At 51.0% G+C, this 12363-nt stretch overlaps 1 protein-coding gene across 1 annotated transcript in view; it reads left to right on the forward strand.

Annotated features, from left to right (window-relative positions):
- Positions 1-501: 501 nt before the first annotated feature.
- The window catches only part of MBTPS1 (membrane bound transcription factor peptidase, site 1), a 51968-nt gene continuing 40106 nt past the window's right edge, over positions 502-12363 (forward strand). Inside the window, exon 1 of the mRNA XM_080827720.1 lies at positions 502-658. The gene's annotated coding sequence lies outside the window, so the exon portion shown is untranslated. The remainder of the gene's footprint in view (positions 659-12363) is intronic.

Raw genomic sequence — 12363 nt, forward strand, 5'->3', positions numbered from 1 at the left:
CCAGCGCGGCCCCTCCAACACGTGGGCGGAGGAGGGCCCGCGATCCGTTTGGGGGAGGCCAGCGTTTCCGAGTCGAACGCACCGAGCCTCGTTTCGTCCACTAGGGTAGCCGCCGGGCATCAGGGGTCCCGGCCATGCGCGGGGTGGGGCGCAGCAAGCGCGGTTGCGGCGGGGGTTTCGCCTTCCAGGGCGGGTCCCCGGATCCGGCCTCGGCCCCCGTCGGGCCCCAGGGACAGGGCGCTGCGCTCGGAGCTCTCGGGAGTTTACGGTAAACGCGGGCGGCTCCGCCAGGACCGCCATCCGTAGGCCCGGGCCTCCGCCACGGACCCGGACCCGAAACCTCGCCACACCCCTCTCCCCCCTCCTGTCTCGCCCCTTCCGGGCCGCAAGTGTCGCGAGACCTTCGTCCGTCAGCCCGCCCCGGGCCCGTTGGCCCCCGGCGTCTGGAGCGCGCACGCAGGCCGGCGCCGGGCACGCAGGGGACGCACGGCCGGCGGGGCTGGCGCTTCCGGCGCTCTCAGCCGTCGGTCTCCCCGCCCCGGTCGCGCACTCTCGCGAGACTTGGGAGTAAACAGCCCCGAATGGAGACGCGAGGCGTGTTCGCCGCGAAGGCGCCGTTATCGCGGGCCCGCCGGACCCGAGCCTGAGGCGGCCGCAGGTAGGTTCGGTGGCGGCTCGCTGCCCGGAGCGCCGCTCCCCCACCCGCCGGCCTGTGCAGCCGCCCGCGCGCCCGAGGCCCCGAGGCTGGGGGTGTGCGCCGCGGCGGCCGGGGCCTCCCTGCGCCCCTGGACCCTCCGGGAGCCGCACCGGAGCGCGGGGCGGGGGACGGGACGTTTTCCCGTACGCGAGACAGCCGGTGCGGGGCCCTGTCTCCGGGCTCACGCGGGGTGCTGGCTTGCTCAGCCTCACCGTTTCCTCGCGTCAGATAAACTTGAGCGCAGCGAAGCCGCGCAGCCGGCGCACCCGCGGTTCCGGGCCGGCTCCCGCGGGGGCCGCGATCACGTTTCCAGCGACCTCGCTTCTTCGCGAGCCGGGGTCTGAGCTCACTGCCCAGCGTGCCGATTTTCAGGAGCGCAGTGCGGGAAGCTGGTGGGCAAGGTGGGCCCTTGAGACTCCTGCCTTGCCCTGTCATGTCTGTGCTCCCTACGGCTGGGATAGGGTATGATGGATTTTCAACATCATTTTTATTAAGATGCTTACCCTTCGTTTTGGTGAGAGCCCCTGGGAATGGTGGCCAGTTTGTGCAAATTAAGGCAAATACTTTAGGTTCTGAGCGACGCTTCCAAGTGAAGCAGAGGGCCGTGGGACCGCAGAGCTGAACTCCGTAGAATCTGTTTTCCCGGGGCCCCTCGTTAGCCTTAGCTGTGCTGTAAGCAGCCCACCTGCAGGGTCTCCGTTTGCATTTGTCTAAGAGTGAGGAGCTTGCAGAACTGATTCTTGCCAACTTTTTTTTTTTTTTTTAATTTGCAGCACACGTTCTCTCTCTATTTTATAAATTAAAAATTTTTTTAAATTAACATATAATGTATTACTAGCCCCAGGGATACAGGTCTGTGAATCGCCAGGTTTCCACACTTCCCAGCACTCACCATATCACATTCCCTCCCCAATGTCCATAACCCCACTCACTCTCTCTCTCTTTCTGTTTTAAGTCGGAGCTTTGTTCAGGTCAAATTTACATACCATAAAATTCACCTCTTTTAAGTGTACTTATTCAGTGACCGCCCTCCGTGTCCCCCCCCCCCCACCGCGTGAATGCGGAGTTGTGTGGTCCTCACCACAACGCGCTTTTAGAACATTTTCGTCACCCCTGAAAGATCCCGGTGCCCATGTTCAGTCACTACCCATTTCTGACCCTAGCCCCAGGCAATCACTAATCTGCTCTCTAACTGCCTAGGCTTGTCTCTCTTGAATATTTCACTGAGGTGGGATCATCTGTGGCCTTTGTGTCTGGGAGCGGCCTCAGTCAGTGGGACTGGTGCCCCTTAGGCCTCTGCATTGCACTCCCCGTGCATCTCTCATATTCGAGAGTTGTCTGTATCCATGAAAAAAGAGAAATTCTCATTTAGTCCTTGCAGAACCTTTGAAGCACCTGGGGCCCCGTGGGACCAAGCTGGAGCTCTTCTGGCTAAGTTTTTAGCATTCCCTTCAAATTCACACGTTGTTCGATTCCGTCTTCTATCATTCTCGGGGTAGATAGTTACCGCTCTGTCCTGCCTACTGCCTCTTCCGTGTGGCAGCCACAGTTAAGTGTCACAAATGGAATAACAGAAGCTAGGAGGGGGAACACGCAGGTGAACTGCACCTGGCTTCCACCTGTGTCCCGTGTGGGGTTTTTAGGGGGAGATTTGCAACTGCCTCTTTGCACCGGGAGAGAGTTGAGATACTCTCTCTCTATTCCATTGGAAAAATGACAACTCTCCAACCCTTCGTGACCTGAAATCTTAATTAGGGATGGGAAGCTAGACCTTGCATTTGGTGGTTGGGTGGGGTGCTTGGTTTCCTTCAGCATCTTGCCTGAGACAGGCCAAGGAGGTGGCAAAAACAGGTCGATTTTCCCTCCTCTGTGACCTAATCAGTTTTGATGTGCTGCAGAGATCTGGATGACCTGGAGTTACTAATCTTGACGGTGTCTTTGCTTTAGGAAATGAGTTTCAAGTAAAAGGAGGAGAGTACTGGCTTTGGAGGTGCCTGCCTCGTGCGGCCAGCTAGTCCTGGGTGACTAAAGGGTCAGGAGAATAAGGAGACGGGCACAGCACCTGTGGAAGAATGAAGGACAGTGTAGACAAGCACCTCTTCACCCTGGCATTGTTGACTCTTTGGGCCGAATTGCTTGTTTTGTCCCCTTACAAAAGGTAATGGACAGAATGTGCCAGAAGGAATGGTTCGGTCAGCCTGAAGAATACACCTTTATTTCAAGATAGTGCTGTCTGGCATCGTTTGAATGTTAGCCGGTTAAATAATGGTAGTACAGCCAAGGACGCAATTAGTTATGAAAGTGGTACTTCTACAGCCAAAGTTGAACTGAACTGAGTGCTACTCTTTCGTGGCCTAAACACAATTTCGTTTTCTCTGGAGCTATTTCAGTAAAGGTTCGTTAGAAAAAGCTGGTGTGTCTGCGTAATTAGATGACTGTCAAGTGATACCAGTGATTTCCTCTGCCCTGAATTGTGTTCTTATTTGCAAAGAAATGATTTCAGATATACTTTAGCTATACCCAGAATTATAATCGGAGTGATACTCTTTTATAATGCAAAGTCGAAGCACCCGAGGTGCACGAATGTTAGCTGTCAGACCAGTGGTTTGCCCAGGTAACCCATTTCCTCTCCTTGGTCTCGTTTTCACTCATAGCTCGTTAAATCTTCTTCCTGGCATATATTGTTTGAACTGTTTATTTTCCATTTAGTATTTGATGTCAAATACGTTTTGGATTACACCTGTCTTGGAGGCATACTTACTAACAGAAAATCCATAATTGTGCAAATACCATCTTACAGGGCGTACCTTTGTTTGGAAAGATCACCAGGTCACCTTTGTAAAGAATTTATAGGAATTAAATCCAGTAAACCGTGGATCCAGTAACAGCCCTAAGCAGGCCCTCTGAGTAGGTGATACGGCCCATGATAAGCCTGTTCAGAATGAATGCCAAAAAGCTTGGCCTGGAGCTCTAGGGTAGACACAGATTTTTTAACACAATTCCTAGAAAATGGATCCCTTTTAAGCTCTGAATGTACAGATAAAACCAAATCTTTGGGGTACCTGGCTGGCTCAGTTAGTGGAGTGTGTGACTCAGTCTCAGGGTTCTGAATTTGAGCCCCATGTTAGGCATCTTAGAGATTACTTAAAAATAAACAGAATTTATTAAAAAGAAATCTAACCTTTATTTTGAATCTCTGTGCTGCTCACTTAACCAGAAAATTTGTTTTTCTATAAAATTTATTTTAAAAGGTTTAGTAAAGTACTTAAGTAGTTATTTTACCTAATTATGGAAGTGTAACAGGCTCTTTGTAAAATTGTAAATACTAGAACTAAGACCCTAACTCCCTGTACTGCTGGCATGGAGAGGGAGGACCACGTTCCCTTGTGGCAGAGATCTTCTCCTGTTCCTTTTCTCCTGTGCATATAGATACATTATTTAAAAATAGAAATTCGGGTCTTTGTCCGTGAGCTGTTTTACTTAATATTGCATTACCCTTTCCCCATATTCTTTGGGAAGTATATTCGAGACCTGTGGCTGTGCTAACAAATTTCTACAAACTTTGTGGTTTAAAACAACACCAGTTTATTATCTTACGGTTCTGGAGGTCGGTTGTCCAAAATCAGTGTTGCTGGGCTGACGTTAGGGTGTCGGGAGGGCTTCAGTCCTCTGGAGGCTCCAGGAGAGATTGTTTCCTTCCCTTTTTGGGTTTCGAGGGGCACCTGCGGTCCTTGGCTCCTGGCCTCTTCCACTTACTACCTCAGCCTACGGCTTCCATCATCTCTTCCGCTGTCGGTGAAGTAGCTCAGTGGGCCTGCGTCTTGTAGAGACTCTTGTAATTACATTGGTCCCGCTCGGATAATCCAGAATACGCTTCCTATTTTAAGATCCTCAGTTTAATCATACATGCAGAATCTCTTTGGCCGTATAAAGTAACATTTATGGGTTCTGGGGATGAGGATGTGGATAGCTTTGGGGACCGTTATGCAGCCTTCCAGAGGAATGTCACTTGCAGTTGCTGCGCAACATTCCATAGTCCCGGTTAATTAGTCAGTTAGCTGGTCTCCTGTTGCACATTTGGATACTCTCTAGTTTTTCCTGGTTGTAATCTTTGGGTGTAAATCATTGTATGCTTTCAGATTCACACTTCTGTGGAATGAATTTCTAGGGGAGATTTTATTTCGTTTTAATCTTTAAAAAAAATTTTTTTTAAAGATTTTATTTATTTATTTGACAGACAGAGATCACAAGCAGGCGGAGAGGCAGGCAGAGAGAAAGGGGGAAGCAGGCTCCCCCCTCCACTGAGCAGAGAGCCCGACGCGGGGCTCGATCCCAGGACCCCGAGATCATGACCTGAGCCGAAGGCAGAGGCCCTACCCACCGAACCACCCAGGCGCCCCTTTTAAAAAGATTTTAAAGAGAGAGTATGTGCATGCGTGCGCTTTTGAGCTGAGGGGAGGGGCAGAGGGGAGACAGAGAGAGTATCAAGCAGACTCGGCCTGAGTGTGGAGCCCCACACAGAACTTGGTCCTGTGACCCTGAGATCTGGACTTGCGTTGAAACCAAGAGTCGGACACTTAACCAAGTGTGCCACCAGAGTGCCTTTCCAGGGGAGGTTTTAGAAAAGCAGGGTAACCTACCTACCTTCTAAGAGGGTGGCCTCCATGCCAGACTAGTCGAGTTCCAGCCTGGCTTTCCCACTCACTGCCACTTGGCTCTAGGCACAGTGATGACCCACTGTGGGTGCCTCCGTGTTCTCATCTGGAAGCGGGGGGTTAGTAAGAGGTTGTGAAGGTTGCTTAGGATAGCGCCTGCCACAGAATAAATGCTCTGTGTGTTAAGTTTTTATCTTTATTTCTGGATTTATTAGGAAAGGGTTTTCCATTTTTAAGGCTTTTAATACATGTTGGTAAATGTTCTAAAAGGTAACAGTTTTTTTTTTATGTTCACTCACAACATATGAGAGTCCTCCTTTTATTGGCTTGAGTTCTTAAACGTGATTTGTGTTTTATCCTGGTGTCTCAGTTTATGTCTCTGACAATGTTACTTGATTTTTATGAACAAACAAAACAAATAGTGACTGATAAGTTCAGGGAACTGTTGGTTACCAGAGCGGGGAGGGGTTGGGGGACAGGAGAAATAGGTGAAGGGGACTGGGAGGTACGGACCTGTGGTTATAAGTAAGTCGGGTGTCAGGCACAGCCTGCACTGCAATAACTCCGTGTGTGATAGGTGCTAGCCAGACTTCGGGGGATCACTTCCAGTGTGTGGGAAATCAGAGCATTAGCTGATGAGCCCTGAAAAGTACTAGGATAGTCTGTGTCAATTACACTTCAGTTTTTAAGAAGTTTCTTGATCTAATGTAAATAGTGGGAACACTGGAGTCAGTTTTTTGTTTGTTTTTAAAGATTTTATTTATTTATTTGACAGGCAGAGATCACAAGTAGGCAGAGAGGCAGGCAGGGAGAGGAGGAAGCAGGCTCCCCGCCGAGCAGAGAGCCGGATGTGGGGCTCGATCCCAGGACCCTGGGATCATGACCCTAGCGGAAGGCAGAGGCTAAACCACTGAGCCACCCAGGCGCCCCTGGAGTCAGTTTCAACAAATTTACTTTGCCATGAAACTTTTCAGGGGTTCTTTCAATTCGTTAGAAGGGGAATGAGTTTGAGTTTCCCTTTGACTAGCTCAGTCACATCTGTTGGGCTGTTAGGATGTCATTCTGTGTGACGGTTGACATGTGTGAGTCTGTCTGACATGGTGTGTAGTCTGGTCGTGCACAGTGGGCAGCTCAGACGGAGTACCAGAAGAGAGCCTAAATTGCCCTCTCCACCTTTTTAAAATTTAATACTCCCATTCTTCTCATTCATTCCTATCAGCTGAGACTAAATATAAGACTTCTTTTTCTTTTTCTTCTTCTTTTTTTTTTTTTTTTTGCATATTTTGGGAACAATTTCAATCTACCAGAAAGGTTCCAAGAACAGCACCGAGCCTTTTTCCCTTCTGAACCATTTGTGAAAGCAAGTTGCAGACCTGATACCCATGATCCCCAGATACTTCGCGGGGCATTTCCTGCACGCACAGTCCTTACGCAATCAAAGCGCAGCCTTCAGGTGCAGGAAATGAGTCCGGATACCCCCCGCCGTGTCGTCCCAGGGAGGCCCCCGTCCAGGTTTGCCAGCTGTTCCAGGTGCCTTCACGGCCGAGGGACCTAGTTGAGAACCTCAGGTTCAGTTACCGGTCGAGTCTCCTGAGTCTCCTTCCGTCTGCAGCTGTGTCTCAGCCATTCCTTGGCTCTCCTTACCTTCCTTGGTAATTTTGAGAATTCCAGGTGTTGACTTTGAAGACTGTCCTTAGTTGGGTTCTGCTCCTTCCTCCTGATGTGACTCAGGTTGTGCGTCTCTGGCAGGACCCGCCCAGGCGGTGCTGGCCTCTTCCGTCACCTGCTCCGTGTACCTGGGTGCGTTTGTGCCCTGGCTGGCCAGGTTGGTGAGCTTCTGTGCTGTAGGAGAAGCAGCTTGTCCCTTTGGAAATCAGGATGTCGTTGGGAGGCATGCTGGGACTCTGTGAATACCTCCTTCAGGCTTCCAGCTTGCTTATAAATGTTACTGTGGACGCTTGTTTTGTATTTTCTGCAGTGGCTTAACATCTGCTACTTTCATTGTTTATTTTGATGCTCCGGCTGTCCCTCACTGGCCTCTCTGGTCCTCAGACACACTCCCGTTACTGTCGGAGCGCTTCCTCACTCCGTGGCCCGGGATGTCCCAGACTCCACTGGCCACTCGCCTGGAACCAGGAGCCTGGTTTCTTGCAATGGAGAATGATATTTAGAAAACTAGTCCTGGGGGGCCTGGGTGGTGCCGTCAGCGTCTGACTCTTGGTTTCGCCTCACGTCTGACCTTGAGGTCACGGGATGGAGCACCGGCGTGGGGATCCGTGGCTAGCACAGTGTCCACTTGAGTTTCTCTCCTCCTCTCCGCCTCTCTCCTGCTCGTGCGAGCGTGTTCTCTCTCCCTCTCTCAAATAAATGAATCTTTAAAAAAAGAGAGAAAAAGAAACCAGTTCTGGGTGCCACTAGATGGGCTCCCTCCTGTTGGGCTGCCACTTCTCCCGTGCCCTTGCAGTAGACAGAGCTAGGAAATGTACACACACACACACACACTCGCATATGTTTGTTTCTACGTCTGTCTGTCCGTGCATTGAGAACCCAGAGCTCACACCGGGGGTTCAGCTTCAGTCTGATCCTGCGTGGATCTTTTGGGTGTTTCCCGTATTCGCACCTGTGCCTTTCTTCTCTGCCAGTAGAAAGCTGCTTCCCATTATCTGTCAGTATTTATTTGATCAGATGAGTTTCGCACTTTCATGGCCATTGCCCCAGTCAGGCTCCGACTCCCTCTCCTGGTGCCTCTGCCCCGAACACACCTTCCTTGTCTCTCAAGATGCCACCCCCCCCCCCACCCCCGCCGGCCACCAGGCCCCCATCAGCATCTCACCTTCTTGCCCTCGGCTGGATTATGCAGAAAGGGAGGAAGAAAAGGAAGGACAGAACTCTTGTTAAAAAGCGTGTCTTTTCCTGCGTATGTATGTCTGTGCCTGTGTTTATACGCCGCGTAGCCGCTGCCATGCTTGTGGCTAGACGGTGAGGCCAGCTCGGGGATGGTGCTCCGTAGGTTTGCCTTGAGTCATGAGAGCCGGTGGGATGACTGCTCGTTGACACAGGCGAGTCCATGTTTCGGATGCGGGAGCTGCGGTCTGCGCCCTTGAAGCCTTGTAGGACAGTCTGTGGGGACGGGCTGTCTTCAGAACAGGCCAGCAGTGCAGCGGCCGGCCCTGCGACCTCGGTGCCGGTGGCATGGTTCGCCAGCCTCTGTGCCCCTGGTAGCAGTTTTGTTTTCTTAAAAGCAAGTTTATATTTCGAAGCCCTCTTATTCTGGGATTGGGAAACCACAGAAACTTTAGTATCTTGTCAGAATTTTTTTTTTTTAAGATTTTTTATTTATTTGACAGAGAGGTCATAAGCAGGCAGAGAGGCAGGCAGAGAGGAGGAAGCAGGCTCCCCACTGAGCAGAGAGCCCAGTGTGGGACTCGATCCCAGGACCGTGGGATCACGACCTGAGCTGAAGGCAGAGGCTCAACCCGCTGAGCCACCCAGGCGCCCCTGTTGTCAGAATTTTTTAGGAGCCATGGGTCTTTGACAAGAATGTCTTCTTAGAACCTAGATTTTCGTTCACCTTGAAAGACTGTAAGCAGGTCAGCCATACCCAAACCGAAGAGTCCTTGTATCACTGTTTCCAGCCTTAGCCCCTTGGCACTTTTCTGCCTGAGGGTGTCTTCCTGCCGCTGGTGGCTTTGGAGTTAGGGGCGGGCAGCTGTTCATCCTTTTGCGTGTGGGCCACCATTAGTCATGGAAATCCTTTCCCACAGATTTTGGGGTTTTTTTCACCTCCCTGTTCCTTTCTACCTGGAGCCGTGCCTTCCCAGTGCTCATGCTTACCCTGATTTTCACAAGGTCAGAGCTCAGCACCTGCCTGTCTTCCCCAGACCAGCTTTGCCTGCACCTTCTCCATCTCCATCAGGGGCAGATGCCCGTCTGTTCGGACGGGAGGCCTCAGGGCTGCCCGTGGCTCCTCAGGTGCGCACCTCCCAGTCTGGCTGTTCGCAGATTGTCTCACTGCGGTCACCTCTGTCACGGGCCCCCCTTCATTGCTCCTTCTGCCCCGGCCTGAGCCAGTGTCATCATGGGAGCCATCCAGTCCGTCTCCTGTGTCTGCCTGTGTCCCCTTCCTTACGGAAGCCAGAGTGAACCAGTTCACGGGCAGACCAGCTGGGGTGGCTTCGCGGCTCAGATCCTGCTTTCCCTCCCATTCGGAGTGAAAGCTGAGGTCCTTTCTCTGACCTACAAGGCCGTCCCCGGTTTGTCTCCCCATTAGTCACATCTCCCATTTTGTCTGATTTCCGCCTCCTCTCCCTGCTCCAGCCACACCGGTCCCTTCGCTTTCCTTACACAAAGCAGGCATGTTCCTTGCCTCGGGCCTTGGGGCTCGCCATGCCCAGTGCCGCCAGTACTCTGCCCAGCTGGCCTGGCCAGCTTCCTGCTTCCGCTGGGTCCTTCCTCAGAGGCCCCCCTCCCAGGCTGGCACGTGCACGCACGTGTGTGTGCACACGCATGCACGCACGCACACACACACACTCTGGGTCAGCGCCGTGAACTGGGAGGTTTGGGTTGGGTTTTGTTGGCTGCTGTGTCCCTGCTGCCTGCTCAGTGGCTCTGTGACTCTCACCATAAAGGAGCCGGGCGGGTGAGCGGGGCTGCTCAGCAGCCCCGGCCGGCTCTGCGCACCCCACTCCCGTTGTTTCCTGCCTGTTCTGCTCAGAGGTCGCACCTGCTTGCCCTGCCTGCTTCCCACCGTCTTTCCACCCCCAGACTGGCACGCCGTGGCCTTCCTCCTGGAGCGATGACTCGCTGATCCCTTGCACATCCCGTGTTTTTCTGGCCTGTGATGAGCTTCGTTCAGGCTCCCCTTCTCCCTCCTCATTTCCATGCTTGTGGCTCTGCTGGCTCGGGTTCTGCCAGGTGCCCCCCAGCTCGTCCGCAGGTGCTGCCGTTTCACCCAGAGAAGCTCTCGGTGCAGCGTCCTGGCCCTGCGGGGGCCTCCTCTCCGGTGGCTTCCTGCTCTTTGTTTAGCTGTTTGCGTTCATCGTTGGCCGCTTTGCTGGATCCCACCTTGATCTTGGTAAGCACGATATCCGATTGTAGAATTTAATTGCATAGGTTAAGGTAGACCATCTTAGGGATATTGCGGTGTCCTATTTTCGAAAACCTAGAAAGTTTTCTCTTTGGGAGAGAGCTGATTATCTTAGGGATTTTTTAAGTTTAAAACCCCTCAAACCTTTTCTTCCCGTTTCTCTGTCTCGTGAAGTCGGTCTCCTGGCCCAATTGTAGGACGCCAGCTGTCGCTTCCACACCGGCTGCGCTGTGCGTTCGCTGTCCGGACCCTTGTGTGAATTAAGAGTACGTTTAATTACAGTTGATCTGACACAATTAGATGAGATGGGCTTACTAGTATCATTCACTAATACTTGTTACATGTAGCCCAAATATGTCGTAGATTCTTCAAGCTCGAGGCAGGAGAGATAAAGAGATTATTTTTTTTAAAAACTTCCCTTCATTGAGAGACCTGTTTAAATCGTTTGCACTGTCAGTTCGTGTAACATGACATGAGAACCCTTCTCACCGGTGCTGAGCTCTGTCTCCTGTGACCACTCGTCCTGTAATGGACGCATGTGCCTCCTGTGGTTCTGTGCTGTGATGGGCCATTGCTGCAGATACCTAGTATAAGCCGAAAAAATTGGGGCTCGCTCCCAAGCGTATTGCCACGAAATACGTCGGAGCGGCTTTTTTTGGCGTCTCCTGTTGCCTTTCTTTACTCTTTCTGTTCTGATCTTTGGTGTTAATTACTTTGTTCTTGTGGTTGGCATTTTTATCGTTGTTCTTCGTGTTGATACGGCAATAACTTCTAGAATTTCATTTCCGTCTGATGAGCTTCATTCAACCCACCTCAGTCTCTAGTGCCGGAGAAGGCCTGCTTTTCAGGATCGTGTGGTCCTCCAGCAGTGAAGTCCTAGATAGTAACCTTACAGGCTATTTTAGAAACTCTAACTATGAGTGTTTTCCTGTGAATAGATGCACGTATGAATAATTCCAGAAGCCACAAAGTCCTCGTTACTCCAAAGTACCGGTTGCTGCCAGAAGAAGGCGTTTTTAATTCTGTGCCTCTGCTTAAAGAGGCCTGACTCCTGGTCCTAAGTGTTTTCTTTTAAGAAACAAGTTAGCAGTATAAGGCCTGTCCTGTTCAATTGATTGTGTTCCCCTTGCTGGATTATTTATGTTTCTGGTAGGATCCGTGCAACAGATCTTTCTGGACGTGCTACATCCGGCATCGTTTTCTTTCTTTTTTTTTTTCAATTGCGAGTCTGTTTTTCATTGTGAAGAATGATCATTTTTCTGCCGTTCAGATACTTGAAAAGTATCTGTGCCTGTGTGTAATTTAACACTCAGATAACACTTTCTTTGGCAGCAGGGTACCTCACGAAATTTTCTCTTGTATTACTTCCGGGAAAGAGGTAATCTGGTTTTACAACCTATTTAGCGGGTTAGATCCCTTTAAGGTGAGGCTTCACGTAAAATACATTGGATGACCACGTGAATCCTTCTATGCCCTCTTCATAAAATTGGCAGGAAATATTTCAAATTCAGAAAGGTAATAGTTTGAATAATTTTAAAACATAGTTTCTCTAAAAGAAAGTGGTAAGGATTTGACTTGGATGCAAATTAGTTTGTCCTTAGGTACTATTTTATGGTAGAAGGTGAGGATGTATCTACCAAGCTCTTGCTGGAAGAGTTGGCAAAATGTATGGGGAGTTAAACTGCTGTTCAGCGCGCCTGGATAGCTCAGTCCGTTCAGCATCCGACTCTCTCAGCTCAGGTCTTGATCTCAGGGTCATGAGTTCAAGCCCCACATTGGGCTCCACGCTCCGTGTGGAGCCTACTTATGAAATAAATAAAATGCTGTGGGGGAAGAGCCCTGGAGACGAAGGGTTGCACAGGGTGAGACCGGAGGGTCTGAGGTGGAGGCAGAGCGGAGGGACAATGTGCGGGACCGAGATCCCC

Source organism: Martes martes (assembly GCF_963455335.1).
Source record: "Martes martes genome assembly, chromosome: 17".
NCBI classification, from domain to species: Eukaryota; Metazoa; Chordata; class Mammalia; order Carnivora; family Mustelidae; genus Martes; species Martes martes.